We start from the raw sequence: 26,948 nt of genomic DNA on the forward strand, positions 1-26,948 counted from the left end.
GGACTTTTGGGATAGCATTGGAAATGTAATAAAAAATATATAAAAAAAAAAGAAACATATTTATCATGGCCTTTTTGATACCTTATTTTTCAACTATACTTTTTTTTTCTTCCAGCATACACTATTGAATTAATTGTGGATTATAGATTCTTCAGCCATGACTAACAGGCTGTGAACAGAGTATGCTTTGAGGTATATGCAATGAGTTTAAAAAGATAGATAATGAGAAAGGTTACTATTTTGAGTGTTTGAGTAGGTTTTTACGACACTCTTACTTGAAAAGTAAATGTTAAAGTAAGAAAAGATAAGTAAGAATATCATCAACAAGATTTTTTATTGGTATACTTGGGCCAGGCTAATGAAGAGGTGGAAAAACCATGATTTGTAACTTCACATGAACCAATTTTGCTAATCTGCACTTAAGATGCTGTGTTGGAACATGTGTTGTAGGCTGAATCTAATGATGGTGATGTTGAGAGATGATGGAACCTACAAGGAGTGAAGCCTACTGAAAAGAACTTGGAACATTGAGAGCCTACCTTGAAGCAGACATCACTTCTCTGAATCTTTCCCTTTGCTCTTCTTAGAGGTCATGATCTGAGGAGTTTCTGGTCACACTTCCTCAATGGTGTATTGCTCAACAGAGCAATTGAGCAAGGACTGAAAGTTCTGAAATGGTGAGCTAAAATAAACTTTCCCCCGTTAAGTTAATTGTCTTCTGTATTTGTCACCATATCTGGACTAAACATTGTTCTATAGCCATGTTGTTGAAAAGAGTCACAAAACTGTAAGTTTATATTTTTTCTTTGTGTAAAGTATATCCAATATTTCCTCATGTTTTCCTGTGCTTCCAAACATGAATTCTGGCAGTAGGGCTTAGATAAGAGGATATTGATTAGGATAATACAATACTATTTAGATAGGAAAATACAAAGTAGACATAACAGTGGTCTTTCAAAGAAACCCATTCAATAATACCCAGAACTTCTGGATAAGTTGATTTGCATAGTCAATGGAATTTAGAAGATTTGATGAAGTAATCTTCTATGGAGAATACCTTAGATTACTAAGATGCCCAACCATATGGTATCCATAACAATTGATATAATATTAGATCCATACTCACGCTGAAGTGATGAAAGTATGATTAGGTGGACAATTCTTGTCTTTAATGATATGGTAAAGGCTTAAAAGCTATTGTGTGAGTTCAGGCTCTAACAGAGAAGGAGACAAAACCATCCCTTTGGAAGCTTCCAAAAGACACACAGCCTTCCCCAAATCTAGATTTCAACTCAGTGAGATTAATGCCAGGTTTTTTGTGATTGTAGGTCAGAGCAATAGTAGGGAATAAATAGACTGAATTTAAGAAACTTCCTTGGTTTATACTGTGAATCATTAGGCACACAGAAATTGCAGTCAATTTGTGAAGAAAACTTTTTTTTTTTTAATTTTTAGTGCAAAAACAATGCCTTTTTATCTGGCATTAATGAGATGAGAGGCCCTTGGTCCTGTGAAGGTTTGATGCACCAGCATAGGGAAATGCTATGGTGGTAAGGCAAGAGGGGGAAGGTCGATGGGGGAGGCAGGAGGGAATGGGTGGGATAGGGAGCTTTTGGAGGGGAAACTGGGAAGGGTGATAATATTTGAAATGTAAATAAATAAAATAACCAATAAAAATTTTAAAAAACCAATGTCTGTGAGTGTGTTTGAGCATGTGTGTGAGTGTGTGGGAGGGTATAAGCATGTGTATATGAGTGTGTATATGTGTGAGTATATGTGTGTAAGCATGTATATGAGATTATGTGTGTGTGTGTGTGTGTGTGTGTGTGTGTGTGTGTGTGTGTGTGTGTATACCATGTGTGTGCTTGGTGTCTGTGGAGGCCAGAAGTGAGCACCAGATCTCCTTGAACCAGAGTTTTGAATGATTGTGAACTACCATGTGACTATTAAAAACTGAACCTTGTTCCTTGAACCTTGTTCCTCTGTAGGAACAAAAAGCCTTTCTAAATGGCTGAGCCATCTCTCCAGACCCACAATGGACAATTAAGTGATGTGTGTTTAGCCTGCCTCTTCAGATGCTAAAAATGTACTGAATAGAGTAATGTTTAACAGAAATTACAGTTCTAGCTTCTAGCAGCCATCCACAGGTGGGCAGTTGATTGGGGTTTATGGATTTCTTTCCTCTGTGTGCACATATATCCATTTTCCCTTAAAAGGTTGGGAGTATTTATAACTATAATCATTAAAGATAGTTGTAGTTATATTCTTTATGGCTTCGGCATAGAAAATGTTAAAATCCAAAACAAGTGAGAATATGTGAAGGGATCCCCATGTAGTTAGCAAGGAGAAAGATCCAAGAGGGTGCTCAGCAGTAACAAAATAAATGGCAATGAGCTTGAGTAGCAGCTGAAGAGATGGGCTCCCCTCAAAGGGAAACTTTGATGGGATTTGAAGGAAATGTTTAAAATGGCTGAAAAAGTCCCCAACACGTAGCAACGCCCTGTATCTTTAAACGACACAGATCTGTTTGTAACTCTGTCATTGTACCAGATTGCAATATTGAAAAAAATACTTCTTTATGAATCTCTTTACATTGATGAGAAGACTCAAAGAGTCAATGCAGGTTGCTCAATTCTGGTAGGGTCGATGATGAAGCAACATTATGTCTTTCTCCCTCTCTGTCGGACATTTTGATGGATATGGGAAACACATGCATCTTCAAACACCCTGCTTTCAAGTGATATGAAACAAACATACCTTTCTGTTACTTTTAAAAATAACTTAGCCTTAATTGGTTAAATTATACTTACTCAGTGTAATATTTTGGTGATATTTCCTTACTGCAAATGCATAATGAATCATAGAAGAATAGAATATATACTTTATGAAGCATTCCTTATTTTTATTTATTTATTTATTTATTTATTTATTTATTTATTTATTTATTTTTGGTTTTTCAAGACAGGGTTTCTCTGTGTAGCCCTGGCTGTCCTGGAACTCACTTTGTAGACCAGGCTGGCCTCGAACTCAGAAATCCACCTGCCTCTGCCTCCCGAGTGCTGGGATTAAAGGCGTTCGTTTTTGTCATACAGAGTTTCGTGCAAATAATTAAGTGGGCAAAACTCAAATATTCACATTTAAAGTAAAATTCTGAAATCAAGTTTTTAGGTTGATATATATATCTAACTCTATGAGTAGTTCTTTTTATGTTCATTTCAGAGCAGATATTAAAAGTGTATGGAATTAGATTTGTATCTATAGTCCCTGAGATTAGTGAGCAAGTCTATGCACACAATATGCAAATGTATAACATGTAGTTATAAGGGCTACTAAAGTATGAGCTTATTATTTGTGCTGTTGCATTCTACAACGTGCCATTTGTCCCAAATGTGTAAGAGATATAGCTAATGCAATCTACAAATCTTGGCATCTCAAAGTGAAAACAAAAACCAACCAAGGAAAAATACCCAACACAATATTACAGCCAGAAACCACAAGACCAGAGTATGCACTTGTAAACACAATTCGGGTATTTCTGTGAGAAAATAACTCAACTCAAAGTACATGCCTTGTCTATAGAGAGCAGGGAGGTATGGTGCTCAGGAGATCTGAGCACTCAAGCCTCTTGAGTTTTAATTCATTAAAATAGACTGGCACAAAATTATTATATTAATACGTGTTCAGAATTTTCAACAACTTATTGAGTAGTCCTTTACTCCACCTGGAACTCAATACCAGATATGGAGGAAAAATATTATAATATGCTAATAAGAAGTATATGTTATTGACATTTATTTATTAGAAAATCCCTGAAAGTACTTTCTGAGGAATAGTAAATGGAAACTCTTTCCAAAAGATGTCTTCCATGGCCAGTTTTATTTAGTTCATGGTGCGTCTTCTGCTAGAGTTTACATGAAATACTTTCATTAATCTAAAGACTCATAGAAGTCCTGCGATCAATAAATCAATTATCTTTGTCTAATCATATATATAAATGACATTTTATATATATATATAATGTCATTTGATCACATTAAACACTTGGAATAAATGTAGTGATTTACTATGTAACAGTTTGTTCACAAAAGTCAGGGATGATACAATAAAGAAAACTCAATAAGACTAGATTGCAACTTCAAGTACCATACAGTGTTTGAATTCCCAGGAGAAGTGTTAAGGTACCTTTGCCTTGAGAGTATAAACCCATTCTTTTTTTAATAGACCTTGACCACTACTTACAGACTCTGTTGCCAGGAAAACAAGATGCTTCATTAGTTCCGAGTGTCAAGAGTGCATGCTGAATAGCATGGGAAGGCCTGCTTCTCAGAGACAAAGTCATACAACGAAGTGTCTCCTCTGTTTGTCACAGCCTATCCACATTTTTCCCAGCTCTAGAGCCTGTATTGACTCTGTGCATTTTCTTCATGTGAAGAAGATGGTGAGATAAGACATTTCTGGTAAATAAGACACCTGTGACATTTTGAGAAAATGTGATTATATAAAGGTATGTTTACGAGCTCCTGTCACCATTAGAGGGAGAGCATCAACTTTCTCTGCCAAAGGATCTATGTGCAGGAGGTGCACAGCACAGAAAACTCAGAGGCTTTACTAAAGCCTTGAAAAGAACCCAACAGGCTTCTCAGTCACTGACTACTCCTGGTAATGCAAAGAAGAAGTGAGACAATTAAGTCCTAACCAAGTCACAAGGTGTTGATTTTAGCAAAAGCAATATACATTGTTTTGTTTTGTTTTGTTTTTTTCTAACAGCTGTTGACACATGACTCCCTAGTTGATTGCTAGCCACACATCATTGTTTACTGGGCTAATGCATACATGCATATACACAGTACATGTCATCTCATTCACTTCTTGTAATAATCCTTCAAGAAAGGCGTATCCAATATTACAAATTTAAAAACTCAAAGCCAAAGCTGAAATAGTAGAAATGTTTCACAAATCATCACTATGCAGGAAACAGACAAGCTGGGTATTTAAGTCTAGCATACTCAAGTATAAGATATCCCCTGAAAACACCATAATGGTCAGACCCCTTTCTATGCTGAGTTTCTCCACTTCTCCAAGTCTATTCAACTTTCTTAGCTTCTCCATCTGTCATATAAGAATTATGGGAAAGATATGCTAATTAATTCTTTTTTTCCTCTGACTTCCAATTCTATGGGGCTATTAGCATTCAGTGGCCTGTAATTAGTAGAGTAAGAGGTGGTTGGAAGACATCCTTTTGTCTGGCACCCACAACATTGCACTTTAGGAGACAGCTAATTTTGTAATTCTCTCATTGTCCTTAACCCCTTCCTTTCTGCTTTGAAACAAGGGCTTTGTAGTAAATTGCTTGAATAGAAGTCTGTAATTTTTCCTCCCTTCTTGGATGAATGTCCTTATATAATGTCAAATGTGTAATTTCCTACGCAGAAGCCAAGTATTTTCTTGTTCTTAGTATGAACTGCATTTAAACTTTTCCATCATCCAACAGAATGTGCTTTATGTATATGATTTATTATTATTATTATTATTACTATTAATCATTTCAAATGATAGGACCCTTCCAAGTTACCCCTCCAAAAGCTCCCCATCCCACCCCCCATTTCCCCTTTGCCTGTATGAGGGTGTTCCTCCACCCACTCACCTACTCCTGCCTCACCACTCTAGCTTCTTCCTATGCTAAAGCATCAAGTTTCCACAGGAACAATGGCCTCCCTTCCCTTTGATGTCCAATAAGGTCATCCTCTGATATATACATACCTGGAGCCATGGACCCCTCTATGTATATACTCTTTGTTTGGTGGTTTAGTCCCTGGGATCCTTGAGTGGTCTTAGTTGGTATTTTTCTTCCTATGGGGTTCCAATCTTCTTCAGCTCTTTCAGTCCTGCTAGCTCTTCTATTGGGGTCCCCAGCCTCAGTACAATGCTTGGCTATAAATATCTGCATCTGTATTTGCCACGTTCTGGTAGAAATGCTCAGTGAACAGCCATACCAGGCTCCTGTCAGCAAGTGCTTCTTGGCATCAGCAATAATGTTGAGGTTTGGTGTCTGCAGATGGGATGGATCACTAGGTGGGGCAATCTCTGTATGACCTTTCCTTCGGTCTCTGTTCCAATTTTTGTCCCTGTCTTTCCTTTGCAAAGGAATATTTCTGGGTTCAAAATTTTGAGATGGGTTGATGACCCCATCCCTCAACTGGGGGCCATGCCTATCTACTGGAGGATGTTTGTATAGGTTCTATCTCCCCTTTGTTGGGTATTGCAGCTAATATCATCCTTGTTTGGTCCTGGAAACCTCTTACTACCCTGGCATCTGGGATTTTTCTAGTGGCTACCCCCAGTTCCTCATCCCCACTGATACATTCTTCTGTTCAATTTTCTGATCCTCTGAACTTCTCTCATATCACTTCTAATCCCTAATCTTGCCCCTTCCCTTTTTACCTTCCCCCTCCACTCTTCCTCCCAGGTCCCTCCCTCCTTCTACCTCCTGTGATTTCTTTTTGTTCCCTCTTCTATGTAAAATTAAAGCATCCACACTTTGAACTTCCTTCTTCTTAAGCTCCATATGGTTTGTGGGTTGTATCATGGGTATTCTGAGCTTTTGAGCTAATACTTACTTATCAGTGAGTACATACCATGTGTGTCCTTTTGTGTCTGGTTACTTCACTCAGGATGATATTTTCTAGTTCCATCAGTTTTCTACATAATTTCTACTTTGGTATATGACATCCCAATCTTTTTAGAAGCCTTGATCATGATTACCTAATAAGTAGTCAAATAGTTCTTTGGAAGAGGAGTAATTAGGCTTCCCCTTTATGTAATACCAAATCAATAGAAATATTCCTTTAGGAATCCTAATTATAATAATTACATATAATAATTACTTGGCCAAGTAACTGCTTGTATTATTGCTAATATCCATCAGTGCAAACCTGAAATTAGGTGTGATTAGCCCCTTTCACCCATTAAAAAAAAAGAAGTTTAGGAAGTTTAAAAATAAGCCATCAGGTGTATTTCTTATAAACAGAAGAGTCAGGCTACAAAAAGGATTCAAACATACATCTTCTGTTCCTTCAAAAACTCACGCTCATTCTATACCATCATACTATCTCAGAAATTGAAAGTTTTGTTGCAAAACCCAGCATCAGTGTTCTGGAGCCACTCTGTCAACTCAGAAATTCCTAGATTTTTACTCTGTGAAAGGTTTTCAAAAGCTGCAATTGCTTTTCTTAGAGAATAAAGGATCAAGTTCACAACTGTAACAGCACATTTCAACACCATCAAATGGATATAACTTATTTAGCTTTCAGTCATAGAGAATTTAAATCACTTGTAGAGCTTGATAATGGGCCACTGCCCAATGTTTCTGCAATTTCCAAATAAATCAGCTTTGGAAATGCATCTTGCTGATCCCAGTAGTAAAAAATAGATGTGCTAAATAAAAAAGAGGAGGAAGTAGCCTGTGGCCCTCACTTGCTTTGCTTTATACAGTTAACATTAAGCTTCCTTGCAAGAGTTGCTATAGATAGAGAATTTATGTTAACATTGGGCCCCTAAGGGATTATACCACCCAAAGTGGCTCTCACAGATTTCTGAAGTGTGACAGGAACAGAGAGTACTAAATAGTTTGTACCAAAGAAACAAGCAACAAAGAGGAGATGAAAGTATATTTTGGTGTCAAAATGTATAACACACTGTAATTGGCACACAAAAAGTCTATAAAGATACTGACAGCTTTTGTTTTAAGGAAAGACAGCATAGGAATGCATATATGTGCATACTGTACTAGGATTTCTATTGCTGTGAAGAGACAAGATTGTGGCAACTCCTATGAAAGAGAACATTTTTCTTTTTTCTTTTTTTCTTCTTTTTTTCTGGTTTTTCGAGACAGGGTTTCTCTGTATAGCCCTGACTGCCCTAGAACTCACTTTGTAGACCAGGCTGGCCTTGAACTCAGAAATCTACCTGCCTCTGCCACCCAAGTGCTGAGATTAAAGGTGTGTACCACCACGCCAGGCAAAGGAGAACATTTAATGAGCACATATACAGGTTCAGAGGTTTAATCCATTATCATCATGGCAAGAATAATTGCACTGCACATGGTGCTGGTGAAGGAGCAGAGAACTCTCCAAAGCTCATTTGCCAGAATCAGCTTAACTTCATCTGCTAAGATGCAAATTACTAATTCCAGTCTGCATCATACTATAAAAGAATGATTTTAGCCTCATCTGTCACCACTTTGAATCCTTCATGAAAGTAGACTGAGTATAAAACTTAAATGACTAAATCAACATTTGTGTTTCCATGATTTTTCATGATCTTCAAGACGGATTTTTCTTTGCTTTAATCTATTTCTAATAAAAGGGATCTTTTCGTTTGCAGCATTCTGGAAGGGTTTTTGGAATAGAGTGAGGAAAAAAATTAGTGAAAACATTTCCTGCCTTCCAGGACATGATATGTGAATCATGATATCAAGCTTATACCTCTAACTTCAAAGGAATAAGTAAGCTATTTTTCTGGAAAAGGAAAAATAAGAAAAAAAAAGATAAAGTTAACTTCAATGCATAGAAGTGATAATAAAAACATTATTCAGATAGCAATATGTACTTTGCTAAGTTTTATTAGAGCACTGATCCTTCTAAGACCCCAAGATTGAGGCTATTATCATGTCATTATCTTAAAGATGTTACAGGAGTTAGAAAAATATTCTGAATCTCATGCAGGACTCCAATCAAAGCAGCCATGCCTCACAGACCAGAACCTGTCCATTGCCTTACTGTCTATGTGAACACAGGGGACAGTACAGGGCTTTGAGATTCTTTCCAAACTTTGGGTTTGGGGCATTTTTTGTTCATTTATAGGTCTCAGGTTCAAACCAAGGACACTGTGCATGCTAGGCTAGCTCTTTATCACTTTGCCACATTAAGATTTAATTTCTATTTCAAGTACTTCTTTTTCTGAACATCGGGCAAATCATTTCATAAATATGACTGAGGATTTCTAGGTTTAACTGGAGATAGCAGCTGTTCTTACTCTTGACATGATGAATGTAAAGTAGTGCACATCTGCCCAGCTCTGGGACAAGCTCAGTGAGAGCTGAGAGGATTTCTTCACCCACACTCGTGTTATACAAGAATGAGGACAGGAGTTTTATACCCAAGACCTATGTAAAAATCCAAGTGTGATGATTCACACGTATAGTCTATAGTCTCATCACCAGGAAGACGGAGGTAAGAGGATTGCTGTTGTATGCTGGCCAGCCAGCCTAGCTAATTGGTGAGCTTCAGGCTCCAATGAAGTAGCCTGTTTGGAAACAAATGCGGACAATTCTGGGGAAGTGTAAAATGAGACTGAGCTCTAGTCTACACACACACACACACACACACACACACACACACACACACACACACACACCTGCACACACACACACACACACACACACACTTTCATTCAAGATAAAAAACCTAACATAGTGTACTCAATATACTTATTCATTTCTAGTTTACTGATATAATATACTTACAAACGCAGTAATGACACCACTCTATGTGTTCTTCACTAAAAGACTTCTAATTGTCAACTAAGTTATGTGCTGACAAGTAGAAATGATTTTTTAATTTGCATCAGTTTTCTGTTTTTACGGTATAACTGCTACTGGTTTGGATCTTAAATATGTTCATAGCTATGCACTTTGTCATCTCTTCTTTTATTTTGTGGAAACTCATAGGCACCAGCAGGTAAAGACGTAAAGACAAGAAATGACTGTTCATATAAAGAGCAAAGTTAAGAGATTTCCAAGAGTTTTCCAAGAGTGTGATACAAAGAACTACAGATCTTATAAAAAATGCTAGTAATTTTGGTTTTAGTTCATTGAGAGTAGTATCAGTGCTGCTGTTGTAAGTATATTATATCTGTAAACCAAAAGAAAATGAATTTATTGAGTCTACTCCTGTTGTTTTCTCTTTATCCTACAATGGAAGTACGTGTGTGTATGTCTTTGTGTGTGTGTGTGTGTGTGTGTGTGTGTGTGTGTGTGTGTGTGTAAGAAATACATTTTAGTTGAAAATTTCTCAAAGTGTTAACTGTACAAAATAATAAAAATTCAAAAATAAACCTTATAATCTCATAAAAAATAAAAATCATTATTTATCAAATAATTATAATACACTGAGATGTCTTGTACATGGGATACAAAATTTTAGCCTCTCTCTCTCTCTCTCTCTCTCTCTCTCTCTCTCTCTGTGTATGTGTGTGTGTGTGTGTGTGTGTGTGTGTGTGTGTGTGTGTGTGTGTGTGTGTAAATATGTATTTCCCTTAGGAAAGCTAGTGTTCTTGTTTCTACTTGACAGGATTGATTTGTATAAATTAAGATATTGAAGTCTTGTAATGTAAAGTAAAAATTAAAATGAAAGAAGTGAGAATATTGCATGTCATCCTGACTTAACAGAATGCTTCAGCCAGTCTGTTTACCCTCAGCAATAGGGGCTCAAGATCATGGTATAGTCATCAAAAGCTGCACTGGTTGTCTGATGGTGGATGGACTTGTAAAAGAACTTTTTATTTGCCTAAAAAATTGTCATCTCAGATGCTTACTGCCTCTGTCTACTAACCTAGGACTAGTCCTGGAAGCTTCTGCCTCCTTACCATATAATATAGGCTTAGAATTTTTTCAGTCTCTGAGACTTGCTGCTGAGTAAGTTCCCCTTTCCTTGTTCTTTCTGAACTCTAACTTGCTGGGTAAATTCAGCCATGCAGGCTCAAACTCTTCTCCCCACTGAGATATTCAATCTGGTTTTTCTCTTGGCCTCTGAACTGCTCTTCTTTGCCTCATACTAAAGTAGCAATCATTTCCAACCTTCTGTATCCTTCCCATTCTCTTACTCATTCTGTCTTTACCTGTGTCTAGCTTATTATCTCTTGAGTATGTCCCTGTAAAACTCTCCTGGTTAAAACTGTCTCCCCCTCCCTCTCTGCTGCTCTGCTCTCCATTTTCACTCTACTATCCTGCTCTCCATGAACTCTACTGTATTCCAGTATTGTAGTGTGTATCTCCCTTGTATCGTTTTCCTTTCCTCTTTACTCTCCTGAGAGTTGATCATATATTGTCAAATCTCTCTCTGATTCTTCACTTTTTTCTCCCAGTCAATTAGACATCCCTTTCACACATGGGTGCTTCCTTTTACAAACTAACTTTATCTTTATTGTTTGGAATTAAAGATGAATGTTCAGAGTGTGTTTGTATTCCAGCTTGAGAATAAGCATACATGCTAAGGGCTGAGCCACATCGTAACTAGAAACAGCTTCAAATATCCTATAACATCGTTTTACCTCTGGCTGTGTGGAAGGAAATGATCATGTTTCCATGGGATGCCAGAGACTGATTAAGGGATCAGGATTGCTCTTATAACAGCACATTCTTTTGAGAACTGAAGAGTTCTGTAAGGCATACCTTGATTCTTTCTGTAGACAGCACCATCAGTAACTAATGACATTCCTCTGGGTTCTACCTCTTGGAAGTTCTGCACCATGTTTCAAATCTGCTACTTTGGAGACTAATTCTAACATATGAAGTCTGAAACACAAGTTGCAAGCAAACAGTCACAGTAGTGAAATTAACTTGTGTAGCCTAAGTGAGTCTTGCGGGTGGAATACCTTGATGGGTTTCTTATATCCTGATGGCTCAGTTAGAGGTTTTCAGACATGAAAGCTGTGTGAATGAGTGTATTAGAATGTCTCTGTTCACAAAGATATTCAGAGTTCATATTCATAACTGCTGCTTGTGAGGCATTCTAATTTTATCTTTTACTACTGATAGTATGTTTGCCTATGTGATATACTCAGTTCAGTAAAGGAAACATGTTTCTAAGGACTTGGTGATCAGCCTAGTGAAGTTTAAGGCAAGTCCTTAAAACCTGTTTACTTTACTGACAGTCCTGGACATGTTGACTATGGATTTAAAGATGTGTAAGAGCATTGTAAAAGAACATTTGAAATGAGGGAAGGGAAGACCTAAAGAAGATATAGCATCAATGGATAGACTTACATGTACTTGCAAGAGACATTTATAGAGCACTTAGGATGCAACATGTCTTCTGTAAAGCTTTGGCTTAAGTATTGCATAATTGTTATTGTAAATATTTAGCACTTTGTTACTTTGTGATAATTTACCTTTCTGTACTAAGAAATAGATAGATATTTAAAGTCAGAAAATCTATTCCCTTCCTTGGTTGAAATTTGTATCAGTTGTATGGACTGTGAAAAAACTTGCAAAACAATAAAATCAGCTCTCCTAACTTCAAAACTAGGTACTTATTTCTGGCTGAATTCATTATGCCACTGAAAACAGTATGGCAAAATACAAATATCATGTTAAATTATATCATTACTGGGTCCTGCATTTTATCTATTCTATGTGTTCATGTGTACATGTATATCTTGTACATTTTTCAATTCTCGTCACTGTTTTTTTTTTTAACACATATTCTCTCATTGAACCAGTAATTCACTGATGCTTAGGCTGACTGACAAGCTAGTTTCAGTGATCCCCCACCCCCTGGATTTGCCAGCTTTTTATGTGCATGGTAGGGATCCACACCCATGCTTGTGCAACAAGCACTTTACTGACTGAGCCATCTTTCCAGCCCTGGGGCCCAGTATTTACAATTTGGCTTATTTACCAGGCATTGTGTTCTCATAAACACACTCAGTTCATACAGTCAAGGAGACACAAATGAACATTTCATTCTCTGCCTAATTAACAGGGTTGATGTTGTAGATCTAATGAAATAATTCAAGTGGAATGATTTGTATATTGAAAAAGACTATATAAAGATTTAGTAACTTTTTTGAAAATTACATATAAAACCAACTTGCAGTTTCAAACCTCATGTTTAACAGGAAGAGTCCACTGAAAGGACTAAGGAATATAGCTTATGTGGCTAGTAAGAAAACACTAGTAATGATTTAATACAAATGAGATAGTAGCAAGATGCAGTCAACCAGGTATGTAAGCAATGTTAAGCACAGAGATGCTTTAAATTTTTTTCATGTTTATTATTTAGAGAGAGAGAGATGTTATATGAGAGAGTGGGGTGGGGTAAAAGAACATGTAAAGTGTCCAGGTAGTAAAGTCCAGGTATGAAGGAACAAATTAAGTTCTTAACATTTCTGTCCTGATGAGCTCCTTGATGATTGTATTTGATTAGAAAGATTAGACAATTAACTGCTGGAAGCCAAGCTGAAGACATCCGTCTGGACTAGATGCAATTTCAAAGTCTCTTGTTGATCGATTGCTTGTTTTCCATTAATCCATTGTATTCCATGGGATTTCTCTAGTATCAAAGTGCTATTTCTTAAAGAGACTCATTAATTTCACCTTAGAATTGTTGCTTTTTCTCTTATCTGCATTTCATATAATGTAGATATACAGTAGAACACTGAAAAGCTGGATTTAACGAGTATATAATATAGATATACATATATTTAATATATAATACATATTGTAATATATTATATTTCATACATATTACACACACACACACACACACACACACGTGTATGTGTATCTAGAAATTGTTTAAGAGTAAAAATTGCCCTTGATCTGGTGATATGTTATTCTTATGAGTCCCAAGAGCCGTCATCTGAAATCATTGATGTCTGATAATGACTAGGGTGGACGGTTAAAATGGGGAAGTCCAATTTTTGAGTCATTCATGATTATAGAACTACAAGTGAATTTTTTGTGTTTATGACACTTTGATTTTCATGTTTCTGTATTTGAATAACTCATCATAAATGGAATATGTCTTAGGAATCTGACTTTCGAATTTTACTCTTTTAGTGATGAGTTCTCAGAGAGAAACCACAACATGTGAATCAATGAACCAAATGTCATAACCCTGAGAAGAAATGAATTCAAAGTTGCTCATCTTCATGAACGTTGTCTTGGATGGTTTCCAAGGTGACTTACTAGCTAGAAGCATGTTTGTTACCAGATCATATTGTTCAATTTTACTCCTATCTTGAGAACTTAGATTTTGAAAATTAAAGTCTAAAATACTCTCATTAAATATCATGAATAAGACTTAAAAGACATGAAATCATTGTGAATATTGTGACTACAGATAGACATAATGTTCCTGAGAATGTGGGTGGATGGACAGCAATGGAAGTGAGTAATGAGCAGATACTGACCTGACATGCTTAGTTACGGTCTGTGGGATAACTCAGATTTGCATTGCATTCTCAGAGTATCACTATGTTATAGTAATGAAAAGATGTCTAGTTATACTCAAAACTCCTACTCACTTGGTAAATCATCTGTGCCTGTTGGTTTCATCATAGATTCATTCACACAATAAGCTACTCACTCTAACAAGCACCAATTGTCAAAATGTGCTCACAGAGTTAATATGTGAAAGACTGTAGGAGCTGGGGGAATTGTTCACTGGATGGTAAAAGCACTTGCAAGAAAATCATGAGGAACTGAGTTCAGATCCCCAGAACATATGTAAAACACTGACTGTGGCATATGTACTTGAAACCCTATGCTGTGAAGGGAGAAGATGAGAGGATTGCTGGATAGAAGGGAAAGAAAAAAGGTTTAAGATATAGATTATGACAAGTGACTTCTAAGAAGCTTCTACTCAAGTTCAGAGGGCATCTTAGAATATAATGACTTTCTCTCTTAAGTTTCAGCTTAAGGCCAATCATCATTACCCTTGATTCATGCTGGTGTCATAAAATGACAAAATAAGCAACATTGTCCTTTTGTTGCGAGAAATATTAAAAGAGGAACATGCCAACTCTCTGAAGAGCCGAGCCACGCTCCGTCCTCCTGCTGCCACCAACTTTCTCCAGCTAGTCCCTGTGGCATCTAGCTCGCTTGTCCTGGGAGCCATTAGAACTTCCTCAGCCATAAACCCGTGTAGATAGCAATCCCACATTCCAGTAACTAAATGGAACCTCCAACCTCACAGGTGCATATCACAATACCCAGTCACCTGGTAAAATCAAGACTCTTAAAGCTTAATTGACCAATCACATTTATGTATCAATAATATCACAATTTACAAGATGTCATTACAATAATTTCAGAAACAATTGATTATGATAAAAGCTTTATCCCAGTATTTCTAGCCTTGTGAAATCAATGCTACTTGTGGCTAGTAAACGCCACTCTGGTTCACGTCTGCAAGCATCTTCCTTCTCCTCTCTCCTCTGAGATACTCCCTCTCTCCTCAACTCTTAGCTCTGCCTCCCTTTTTCCTGCCCAATCTCTGACCTCCTCTTCATTAATGTAATTGGACAGAGAAAATCCTGCAACAATTGATGGTAACCAAAAAGATTGGAAGTTATATAGGATAATAAATCCAGTTTAGGAGACAAGTTCAATAGTAAAACTACCACGTTAAGGTTCCAGTTCATATGATGCTTGTAGACATGACAATGTATCACAGTGGGGGAAAAGATAGACTTATCCCATGTGTCCATCATCTGGGAGTAGTAGTGGAGGACAGTAAAAAACAATTAAAAAAAATAGTCAAAGCTATTTCACTGTCTTTGGAGATGGAAATATGTGATAGATAACATGTGTCTTCATTGCATAGCTCCAGTTAAAATATGCCCTAAAATTGTAATTATTAGTGTTTGCTGATTTTGATTAATAAAACATTAATTAACCTCCAGTGGATTTATTTCTGTCTTTGGAGAGGATGCTGTAGTTGATGGGAAAGTTAACTTGAAACATCAATCCATTTCATCCTGAGCCAAACATTAGACTCTGGGTCTTTAAAATAGGTAATTTAATTTCATTGACTCTATAGCTTATACCACCTAAGAAGCCAATCACCAAAGGAAAGTTTAAAATTGTCTCTAGCATAAAGGGAGTATTCTGAAGAGCAAGGCTTAACCTTAACCTGATAGAATAGTTCTTGGACACTCATGAAGTTTTTACTCAAATTGAAAAACAAAATCCCAGAAAAACATAGGACTTCATGTTATTTTTACATAGTAGTCTTACAAACCTTTTTATACTTCTCCTGAATCATTCCTGAGGGCTGTAGCTTAAAAATTAAGTTTCAATTTGTGAAGTCAATATTCTGTCTGAGAGATTCATAACACTAGTATGGAAGGGGAATGGCACACAAGACAAAGAATATAGGAAAGGAATATTCTTACATGTGTGCTCACTTACCCATCCCCTCCCACCAATGGCTATTGGGAGAGCTAATTCAGACAAGCATATTAATTGTTTAGTACTGTACTTAAGCTATTAACATTTGATATCATTTGTGTTATTTGGTGATCCATAGAGAGATAAGGAGGGAACAATTTTAGGTGAAGCATAACATTTTATGCTTTATTGGAATAAAATGAGAATATTATTTATATTTTATATTTTTCCATAAAGTATGAAATGAGAATTTACCTAGGGAAACCTCTAAGATATGCTTCCATTGGTACATGCTATTCGCTGGGGCATTCAACAGACACTTGTTTATCTATGATTGCCCACAGTATTTGTTTCATCTCACCAGAAGGAACTTTTGTGTAACTCATGGACTGATGGTTAGGAAAGTCCATGGTGAAAAGAACACATGAACTTCAAAGGATTCTACGCATTTGAAAACATTTCCTGAATATCACAATATATCCTCCTGTCATCACTAATCCATTTTCCCTACTAAGGTAAGTAGCTATCATTTGTTATAATGTTCTACAGAACAATTTGCTCTAGAAAATTAACACCTTTATTAAATTATTGGTGGAGAAATCTAATTCATAATAGTTGAAGGAACTAAGAAAGGGAAATCTCTTATTGTATAAGATGCTCAAAATATTTAATATTTGTGTATGTTATGAAAGAGAATGTAGCTGAGGTAATGCATGAGATTCTCCTTAGATATAAGGGGTTGGATTGTCATATAATTTTTCTTTGTTCTATTGAATGACTACACATATATTATTTTTTTAACTTTCATTGTGAGTTAGAAAATTAATGTTTGGTATCCTTTTATCTTTATTTTGAAGGTGACTTGATAAATGACTACAGTGACTTGTGCTATTGAGATAGTTGTAAATCACTATGTGGTTTGAAAAGCATAGTTGAAGAGGAACTGCCATTCAAGATATACAGATTTTTCTGGTGGATCTCCTTCAGGCATCAAAAACTGGCTGTTTATGACTTACTTAGCTTATAATAAAGATTCCAGGAACTTGCTCCTACCCTAGGTTCTAGATTTCAATGGCCTTTTCAGATCCCACAATCATAACAGGACAAATTCCATAATCAGCGACTATGGTAGAAATCTATCTTAAATGTTGTGGTGGTGTGAATTTTCTTGGACCATGGAAGTGCTACTATTAGGAGATGTGGCTTTGTTGGAGGAAGTGTGCCACTGTGTAGGTAGGTTTTGAAGGCTCCCATAGCTCAAGTTTTGCCCAGTGAGGAAGAATCAGTCTTCCCCTGCTTGTCTTCAGATAATGTTGCAGAACTCACAGCTTCTTTACTATGGCTGTGTGGATGATGCCATGTTTCCTACCATGATGATAATGTGCTGAACCTCTGGCATTGTAAGCACACCTAGCTAAATGTCCTTGATGAAAGTTGCCTTGATCATCGTGTCTCTTTACAGCAATAAAACCCTAAATAGACACACGTCTAACCACATTTTTTCATTTGTGCAGCCACTTTTCTAAAATGATTGTTTAAAGTACATCCCTTGGAAAGGCAGGTATCAGATATTCTCCATTCACTGGCCAAGAAGCTGTCACCTCACCTAAAGGACCCTGATGTCCTCACTCTTTGTTTCTGATATTTGGCCTTGAGCAGAGTGGTTCAGAATTGAAATCCCAAGTAGAGATTCGAATTTTGAGATAAACCAGAGATTCTGTAAAACAAAACAAAACAAAACAAAAAAAAACCTTCAAATTTCAAAGCTGCTTTGATTCCCAAACATCATGTGACTTGATTCATTTATCTTTCTTTTATTTCTTTGTGAGTCAGGATAGCTATTTTGGGAAGATTTATAAAATATTTGTCACAGATAAAATTGGGGTACCATTCTATCCAGACCAGTAAAACTATCTCATCAATTTAGATAAAATCATCTTTAGTCTGAAAATTAAAATATTTTAATACATTTAATGCATATTCATGTGTGCATAATTTATACTAAATATGTATTTTCTATAATATATTCTAATAAATATACATTTTAAAACATATATCGATATTATATATATCATAATGAAATATAGCATAGAGTATAAATAAAATTACAAACTAATATCAGTCAAAACAGAAAAAATTTCAATAAGACTTTTGAAGAGACAGAATATGTAGACTTGAAAATATCACGATCAAGTAAAGAAAGCAAAGCTAAAATAATATGCAAAATATATTATTTTCTCTATTTCAGAATATGTAAAAATTTCACATAATAACAACAGACTTTTAGAATAATTTGATAACTTCTGTATCTATTTTTAAAAAAAGGAAAACATTAATCAATAAAAATATCTAATCTTGTGTAATTCTAAATTACCTAAAGCTAATATCACTTTTAATTGTAAGAAATAAAATGTTTTCCTGAAAAACTTAAGGAACAAGACAGTAATGTACTCTCATTCAACAATGTCCAATTTCAGGACATAATATAAAGTAAAATATGAATAAATAATAGATAAGAATAGAAAACTAAATAAATCACATAAGTAAAAGGAAGTAAAAGAAAAATAATATACAAAGAAATGAACAGAAAGGAAAAGTAAATTTGATAGGAGCACAAATAAAAATTCACTTTAATATGTAAATGCACATATCAAAAGCAATTTTTGAAAACTGAAAGATTTAGTATACTGTAGCACTAAAAATTGCATAAATTGGATACAACAGGAGATAGGTAAGCTGAAATCTACAAAATGCTATTGATGAAAGGACAAAACACATACAGGACTGCCCTGGACATGATTTAGAAGAGTCAATATAAATGTATTGATTCTCCTCAGGTTAATCTACAAAATCAATGTGTCCCAATAGAAATCCCAAAAAAGCGTTTTTAAAAAGTAGGATTGAACAAGTTTATTGCATGATTATATGATGAGGCTTAGAACGTAGAATATCTAAGACAATCTTGAAGAAATCCTATAAAAGAAGACCACTTACTGTAATTGCTTTCATGAATTGCTTTGTGTCCACAAAAGTTAGCACTTATAAAAGGATACAAGTAATCAATCACACAAAACTCAGCATATTGAACTGAATGCAGGTATGTTGTAAATGCATTTTATTATGTACAGAATTGTGTGTGTGTGTATATATGTATATGTATATACATATATATACTATTTTGTTGAGGAGAAAATTTGATCCTATTCATATTACATAGAAACATTTATTTAGTTTCAAAGGTAGAATAAAATCCAAAAGTTATAGCTATGAGATTTCTAGAAGAATACTTTGTTTTAAAATAGGAAGAGATTGTTTAAATATTTTTTAACCAACCTTTTGTTAGACAGTTGAGATTAGACAAGGCAGTGTTGTCCAGAAACCCATAATTTATAAAGTACAAGGGATGATTCCAAACTAGAGGAAGATGTTATCTATGTGTACATACAAATATAAAGAAGAGCTATTATTAGGGTCTAGAGAAATGGCTCAGTTGTTGAGAGCACTTGTTACTCTTACAGAGAGAGAACGTTCAGTCCAGCACCCACATAGAAACTTTGAAATGTCTGCAATTCTGGTGTGATGTGAGGAGACCCAATGTCCTCTTCCAGACTCCTTGCACACTGCAGAAATGTGCATAAACATACTTGAAGGAAAACACTAGTACATGTAAAATAAAAATAAATAAATGCTTTAAGGATTGATATCAGTTCAAGAAGGTGGAAAAATTAATGTGAACACACAAAGTTCACACGGACTAAAAGCCATCAATGAATAGTTTTATTATGCTTTACTAATTATTATATAAATATAGAAGAAAACCAAAAATGGAGAGTCTGATCTATTATCAATCTAACAGGAAGAAGTAAAATATTGTTCTTTTAAAAAAAGACCAGCAATAAACTACAGGTGAAGTCATGGAATAACTTTGTAGTTTATACACTGAAGGTGGAACATAAAATCATATATCAGAGCAAAAATACCCACAAAGGGCTGGTGAGATGGCTCAGTGGGTAAGAGCACCCGACTGCTCTTCCAAAGGTCTAGAGTTCAAATCCCAGCAACCACATGGTGGCTCACAACCATCCGCAACGAGATCTGGCGCCCTCTTCTGGAATGTCTGAAGACAGCTACAGTGTACTTACATATAATAAATAAATAAATAAATCTTTAAAAAAAATACCCACAAAACAAAACACCTGTCCAACTGGTTATAATTGTGAACACATACCTGTTATCCTACAATTCTATGTTTAGAACCCTATCCAGCCAAGTTAAAAACATACATACCAGAAAGATTTTTACTAGGTTTATTTATCATATATGATATATACATAGATATACACACATAAATTCAAGAGTAGACAAGATTAGCCTATGATGATGGAAATAAAGGTATGGTCTGACTCTGTAATGGAGAAAGGGGACCATATTGAGAATTTGAAGGCACAATCTAAACACTTTGGAGACCTTAATATCTTTGTTCTACTAACTGTTAAATAACCAAATCATATGCTAAAAGGTTCAAAGTTCAAATGTACAATGACACTGAAGTATTTCTGTTTCTAGATGTGATAACTTTAGCAAGTACAAATCTTTAAAGAAGGTTATCCTGGAAACAATATAGAATCCTTCAGCTATAAGTATTTAATAAACATTTCATATTTATACATATGAGTTTCCATACTTATTTATATATTCACGTTTTTATTTCTAGGGTTATTCTTGCCATAGTTCTCAGCATGCCCTGGAACTCTAGTCTGAATCATGCCCAGATCTAGGTGTACTTTAAAAAAAAAACTTATATTAATTCTAGCAGTTTTACTAAATTTCCCGGTATAAGCTTTCGGAAAATGAATTTTCAATATAGTATAAGAAACTGCGGTTGAGTCCTCTAATTACAGATGATGGTACATTAAAAATACTAGTGGTGTCAGTCAGGTTAGTTTCTCCAAATCTAATCTCCAAGTCTCAGCTCTAGCTCTGCAGGGAAGCTAGTTGGCTAATTACAGATTTTTAACACTCCCTATATTCCTCCAAGTCCAGTCCCCCAGTTTCATGCCAAGCTGTAGCAGACCCGCTGTGCTTTCTTCTTAGTCTTTAGCCTCATTACTAGGGATTTGTAAGGGTGGGACTGGGATGAGAAGTGGGAGAGGGGCTGTAATCAGGATGTGAAGTAAATACAATTTTTTTAAATTAATCAATAGGGGGAAAAGGTGAGGACAAAAAAGTTATTGGAGCTTTACTCTATTCACTCAAAAATAAATAAATAGACTAACTAACTAATTAACTAACTAACTACCTTGATACATTGAACATACTGGAGGAGAAAGTGGGCACTAGCAAGGAACTCTCTGGCCTAGGAATGACTTACCAAAGGTAGTAAGACTAACAATTAATAAATCAGACCTCATGAACCTTGAAATGACTGTCATTTGGACACAGCAGCAAGCTACACAGTGGTAAAAGATCTTTTATCAATTCTACATATGATCGAGGACCAATATGCAAAATATATAGAGAAATGAACAAAGAAATATATCAGGAAAACAAACAATCCAATTTTAAAATGGTTTAATGTTGTACATATGTGCAGAGAGAATTTTCAATAAATGAAAATTAAATAGATGAAAAGTACTTAAAGTACTTAAAGTCCTTAGCCATCAGGGAATTTCAAATCAAGAGTACTTTGAAATTGTACCTTACATGTTTAGAATAGCTAATATCTATAAAATAAGTGACAGCCTATGCCGGTATCAGTGTGGAATAACATGCATTCATTCCTGGTGAGAGTGCAAACTTGGACAACTACTACAGAAATCGGTGTCTTGTTTCTTTGGGAAGATTGTAATCAATCTAACTCAAGACCCAGTTATACCTAAAGAATATACACAAAGAATATTTCATTCTATTAGAAACAAATTTTCTCAGTCATATTTATTAATACTCTGTTCACAATAGCCAGAAATTGGAAGTCAAGCAGATGTCTCTCAAAATAAGAATGGATAAAAATGTGGCATATTTACATAGTGGAGTATTATCTAGCTGCTAAAAAATATAACATTTCAGGTAAATGGATAGAACTCCAGAAAACAAAACAAAACAACAAATACAACAATGACAACAACAAAAACCATTCTGAGTTGGTTATCAAAGACACAAAAATGTCAAATACAGAATGATTCACTTATTTGTGGAAATTAGTGATTAAATAAATGACAACAGAGTTGTAATCCATGGAATTACAGAGGTTATATACAGATGGTACAAAGTTCATCTTGTTAGACAAGGGAAATGGAACAGCTGTAAGTGGACTGGGAAAATAGAAGAGGAAAATCAAATTGGGTAGCAGAGACTAAGGGGAGATGAGGGTGAGAATATAGGGATAGACAGCTAAAATTAAGGGCTATTTGAGGGATGGCATTGTAACATTGATAAGTAGAAGCTCCCTAATGTATATAAATATATGAAGGGAAACTAGAGGAAATCACCAAACAATGAAGGAGTCAGAGTTCCAACTGTCAATCTCTTGTCAGCAAATGAAGCTGCCAGTATTGGAATTGTGTTACATATAATTGAGATGGTGACCTAAGGGGTCCCTTGGATATTCCCAAACAACCGAAGCTTTTGCCAAAACTATAGAATGCTGTCCAGAAAAGGGAAAGCAAGGTCCTATTGCTGAAGACAACATCTACACAATGCATAGAGAAATTGATCTGGTTCCCTCATAGAGCCTTCATCGTTGGTACAAGAAGGTATTCTGCTGCATGATGAGGAAAGAAAAATATAAACACCAAGCCAGTCCGAAATCCTTTGATATAAGATCCACTGCAAGATATGTTGGCAGAAAGCTTGAGTGAATAACCAACTAATATCCAATTTGACTTACGTGCCACTTCATGAGATGAAACTCACACTTGACACTGTGTGGATAACCAAAACCAGAGACTATAGTCAGTCCATGGTCCTATGGTAAAAACAAATAATTCTGTTCTAAAAACAAACAACAAATGCTCTTAGCAATAAAAAATGATTCCCAATTACATTCTGCTATACTTAAAGACCAGTGCTTTATTCAGTCATCAGAGAATCTTTCATTGGCAGAAGTTGAGAAGAAAAGCCTAGATCCATAGACAGACATTACAAAGAAAGTTAGGTATCTTGGAACACTCAACTATAAATGATGAAATGAAATGAAATGGCTCCATCAGATTTCTTGTCTTAGGGTTTACATAACCCTGTGGCAGAGGAGGCAAATCTAGGACAATAGCCAAAGGGGATGGAGAACTTTAAGAATACATGGTCTTCTAAATCAACATAATCAAAGCTCAAATGGACTTACAGAGATTGAGGCAACATCCATAAATCCTGAATGAGTCTGCACCAGGTCCTGTTGATATATATTATGACTTCCAGTTTGTGCTTTCATGGGTTTGCTGATTGTGGGAAAGAGTATATCTCTGGGGAAAAAATTTGAAAATTAAAAAAATAGAAAAAAAGTAACATGTCAATATCAGATGTTAGTGTCTTAAACGCTGTAGGAATTAAGAATGTTTTTCTTTGAAAGCAATACTGTTCATTTTACCCAGAAAATGCATTTCAGCTCCTGGATGACTTAAATATATTGTCAATACAACATTAATTCTATTTATTGCATAATCAAGACAGTGCAGTAACAGTCCAAAAATAATTAACGTCTTTACAATATGAACTATGTCAGTATAATACAGTTTATTTTTTCCTCTCTCAAAATTCTGCTATCTCATGCAAAGCAAATCAAGGATAATTTGTTGTGAAAATGCAAATTTATACACCAGGAGTTCAAAGAAAACAAAGTACATTTTGTGGTTCGAAGAAATATAATCCCTTTTCTGCTTGTCATATAATTTTCATGTGTCCCTGTGACTTAGAGGGACAAGACCTACCACTTTAAAATTTGAGAAAGAGTTGTTCTAAATCTACACCACCCAATACAACAGAGAGGGACAGAGAGAGAGAGAGAGAGAGAGAGAGAGAGAGAGAGAGAGAGAGAGAGAGAGAGAGAGAGAGAGAGAGAGAGAGAGAGAGAAAAGGAAGGAGAGAGGTAAATATATATATGCCCACATTGCATATGGCTTTTAACGAATTAATAAAAATTAGCATTTTGAAATGTTCAGTCCTCAAATTGTCTGGTATTATTGTTTTCAATCGCTTATCTTTACATATTCACCATATGACTGCTTTCAGTATTGAAAATATTGCTTTGAAATAGAGCTCTCCTACAGCTGATCTGCTTCTGTGAATATCACTACCGTAGCAGAAACTCATAGAGATGTAGAATAGTTGATTTTCCATCTCTCCATGGCCCTCTTTCCATTCTCATCATTGGAGATGGATCTGAAAACATTCAGGAGGGCACAAGGCTCCTTCAGAAAGAGCTGTAGTACTTAGGACAGAGCAGAAAGAGGTAAGAGTAAGGAACACTTCTGTCTTTCAATGGGCATCCCTACTGAGTGAGATCTGAGTTTTTATTTGGTGCAGTCATTGTGCCGTGTCATCTGCACCCATTGTGAATGTTTTGTTACTTCACTGGTGGGTCCTCCAATTTTCCTCTGACTTGATTTCACAGCTCTGGTCACTGCTGTCCACAATCAGTCCAGCACAAAAGGAAGCATTTAGCTGTTCTTCAGCGCTAGAAATTTTTCTTCAGACTGAAAAGGGCAGCAGGGAATAACATTTGTCCTCACTGAGTTCTGAGCTTTGGTAACTAAGGCCCCCTAGTTCCCATTGATCTGTGCAACACAGAACAGCAAAATTGGCTCCCGACAGCCAGCTGGGGCAATCAGCACCAAGACGTTGTGGGGGCTTCATTTTTCTTCCATTTTAACTAGGCCCAGAGGCTACCTGCACTGCAATCATATCAAGCAAGCTAGAAGTACTGGTTTGGAACACTCTTCTCGTCAACGTTTGGCACCCTCTTCCCCATACAGGGGAAGGCTGGCAAAAACACTGCAAACAATTGCATAGTATATGCAACTATATTATTTTACAGCTGAGAATGTGGAGGTGCGGAGCTGAGAATATTGTCCCTCCCTCAAAATGAACTGTCTGAAAATCTTTCCATTGCCCTAAAACAAAGTTAATTTCTGTCTGTTGGTGTATGAGACTACCATTTCTTTCCTAACCTCCTTTGCAAAGTTGAGGCATGGCTAATTCAATTGACATTTTGTCTCTCCTATTTGAGACTTGTGCATACACATTCACACACACCTGTTGCTCCGATTCTAGACTGGCTTTTCCATTCTTGTTGTACTTGAAAGGCCATGCATATTCCTAATCACTCGTGATGAGATATAGTGTCTTGTTATATGGCCTATATTAGCCACAAGCTTGAAATCCCCCTGAAGAGGCCTCTGAAGGCCTGGTTTCCAGATAGGCCATCATGGTCTTTATTGTTCTTAATGTAGACTATGATGACCACATATCTACATAACCGTGTTCAGTGTTTAAGGATAGCATCATACTTCTATGTTGTCCTGCTGATAGTGTCTCTAAAGTTGTCCTGGAAGGGAAGAATGGAGGAGAGCATAGATCCATTTTCCAGAGAGGAAAAGCTTTACAAGTACCACACCTTCCACTGTACACATTTTGGGAACATTTAGTACAAAGTACAGTTCTTTCCTAGGTAAAGTGATGGCTTGGATTTTTTATTAGATATTTTCTTCATTTACATTTCAAGTGCTATCCCCAAAGCCTCCTATACCCTCCCCCTGCCCTGCTCCCCAACCCATCCACTCCTACTTCCTGGACCTGGCATTCCCCTGTATTGGGGCATATGATCTTTGCAAGACCAAGGGCCTCTCCTCCCATTGATAGTCGACTAGGCCATCCTCTGCTACATATGCAACTAGAGACACAGCTCTGGGGAGTACTGGTTAGTTCATATTGTTGTTCCTTCTATAGGGTGGCAGACACCATTAGCTCTTTGGGTCCTCTCTCTAGCTCCTGCTTTAGGGGACCTGTGTTCCATCCAATAGATGACTGTGAGCATCCACTTCTACCTGTGTCAGTCACTGGCATAGCCTCACAAGAGAGAGCTATATCAGGAACCTGTCAGCAAAAATCTTTCTGGTGTATGCAATGGTGTCTGGGTTTGGTGGTTGTATATGGTATGGATCCCCAGGTAGGGCAGTTTCTGAATGGTCCTTCCTTCTGTCTCAGTTCCGAACTTTGTCTCTGTAATTCCTTCAACGGGTATTTTGTTCCCCATTTTAAGAAGGGGTGAAGTGGGACATTTTTGGTTCCAGACAACCGGCCAGCTTCCTGATCAGAGCACAGGTGTCCACCCAGCCTGAGAGGCTTCTGCCTCAGGTTCCACGGGAGCCAGCTTGGTTCCAGGACTCCGCGGACTCCGCAGAAGGCAGTCTACACAAGTGAGAGTGTGGAATACAGAGGCCAGTAGTCTCTGGGACAGGCGAGAGCCACAAAGCCTCTGAGGTGGCACCATTTTCGGCTCCAGACAACCGGCCAGCTTCCTGATCAGAGCACAGGTGTCCGCCCGGCCTGAGAGGCTTCTGCCTCAGGTTCCGCAGGAGTCAGCTTGGTTCCGAGATTCCGTGGAGGGCAGTCTGCACAGGCCAAAGCAACACAGCTTCTGAGAAAGATCCTGTTTTGGGCCTTCATCTTCAGCCAGNAGGAGGTCCAAACACCAGATAACTGTGCACCTTCCCTGAAAGAGGAGACCTTGCCTGCAGAGACTGCTCTGACCACTGAAACTCAGAGGAGAGAGCTAGTCTCC

The sequence above is a fragment of the Mus caroli genome, chromosome 6 (genome assembly GCF_900094665.2).
Source record: "Mus caroli chromosome 6, CAROLI_EIJ_v1.1, whole genome shotgun sequence".
In the NCBI taxonomy this organism is placed as follows: domain Eukaryota; kingdom Metazoa; phylum Chordata; class Mammalia; order Rodentia; family Muridae; genus Mus; species Mus caroli.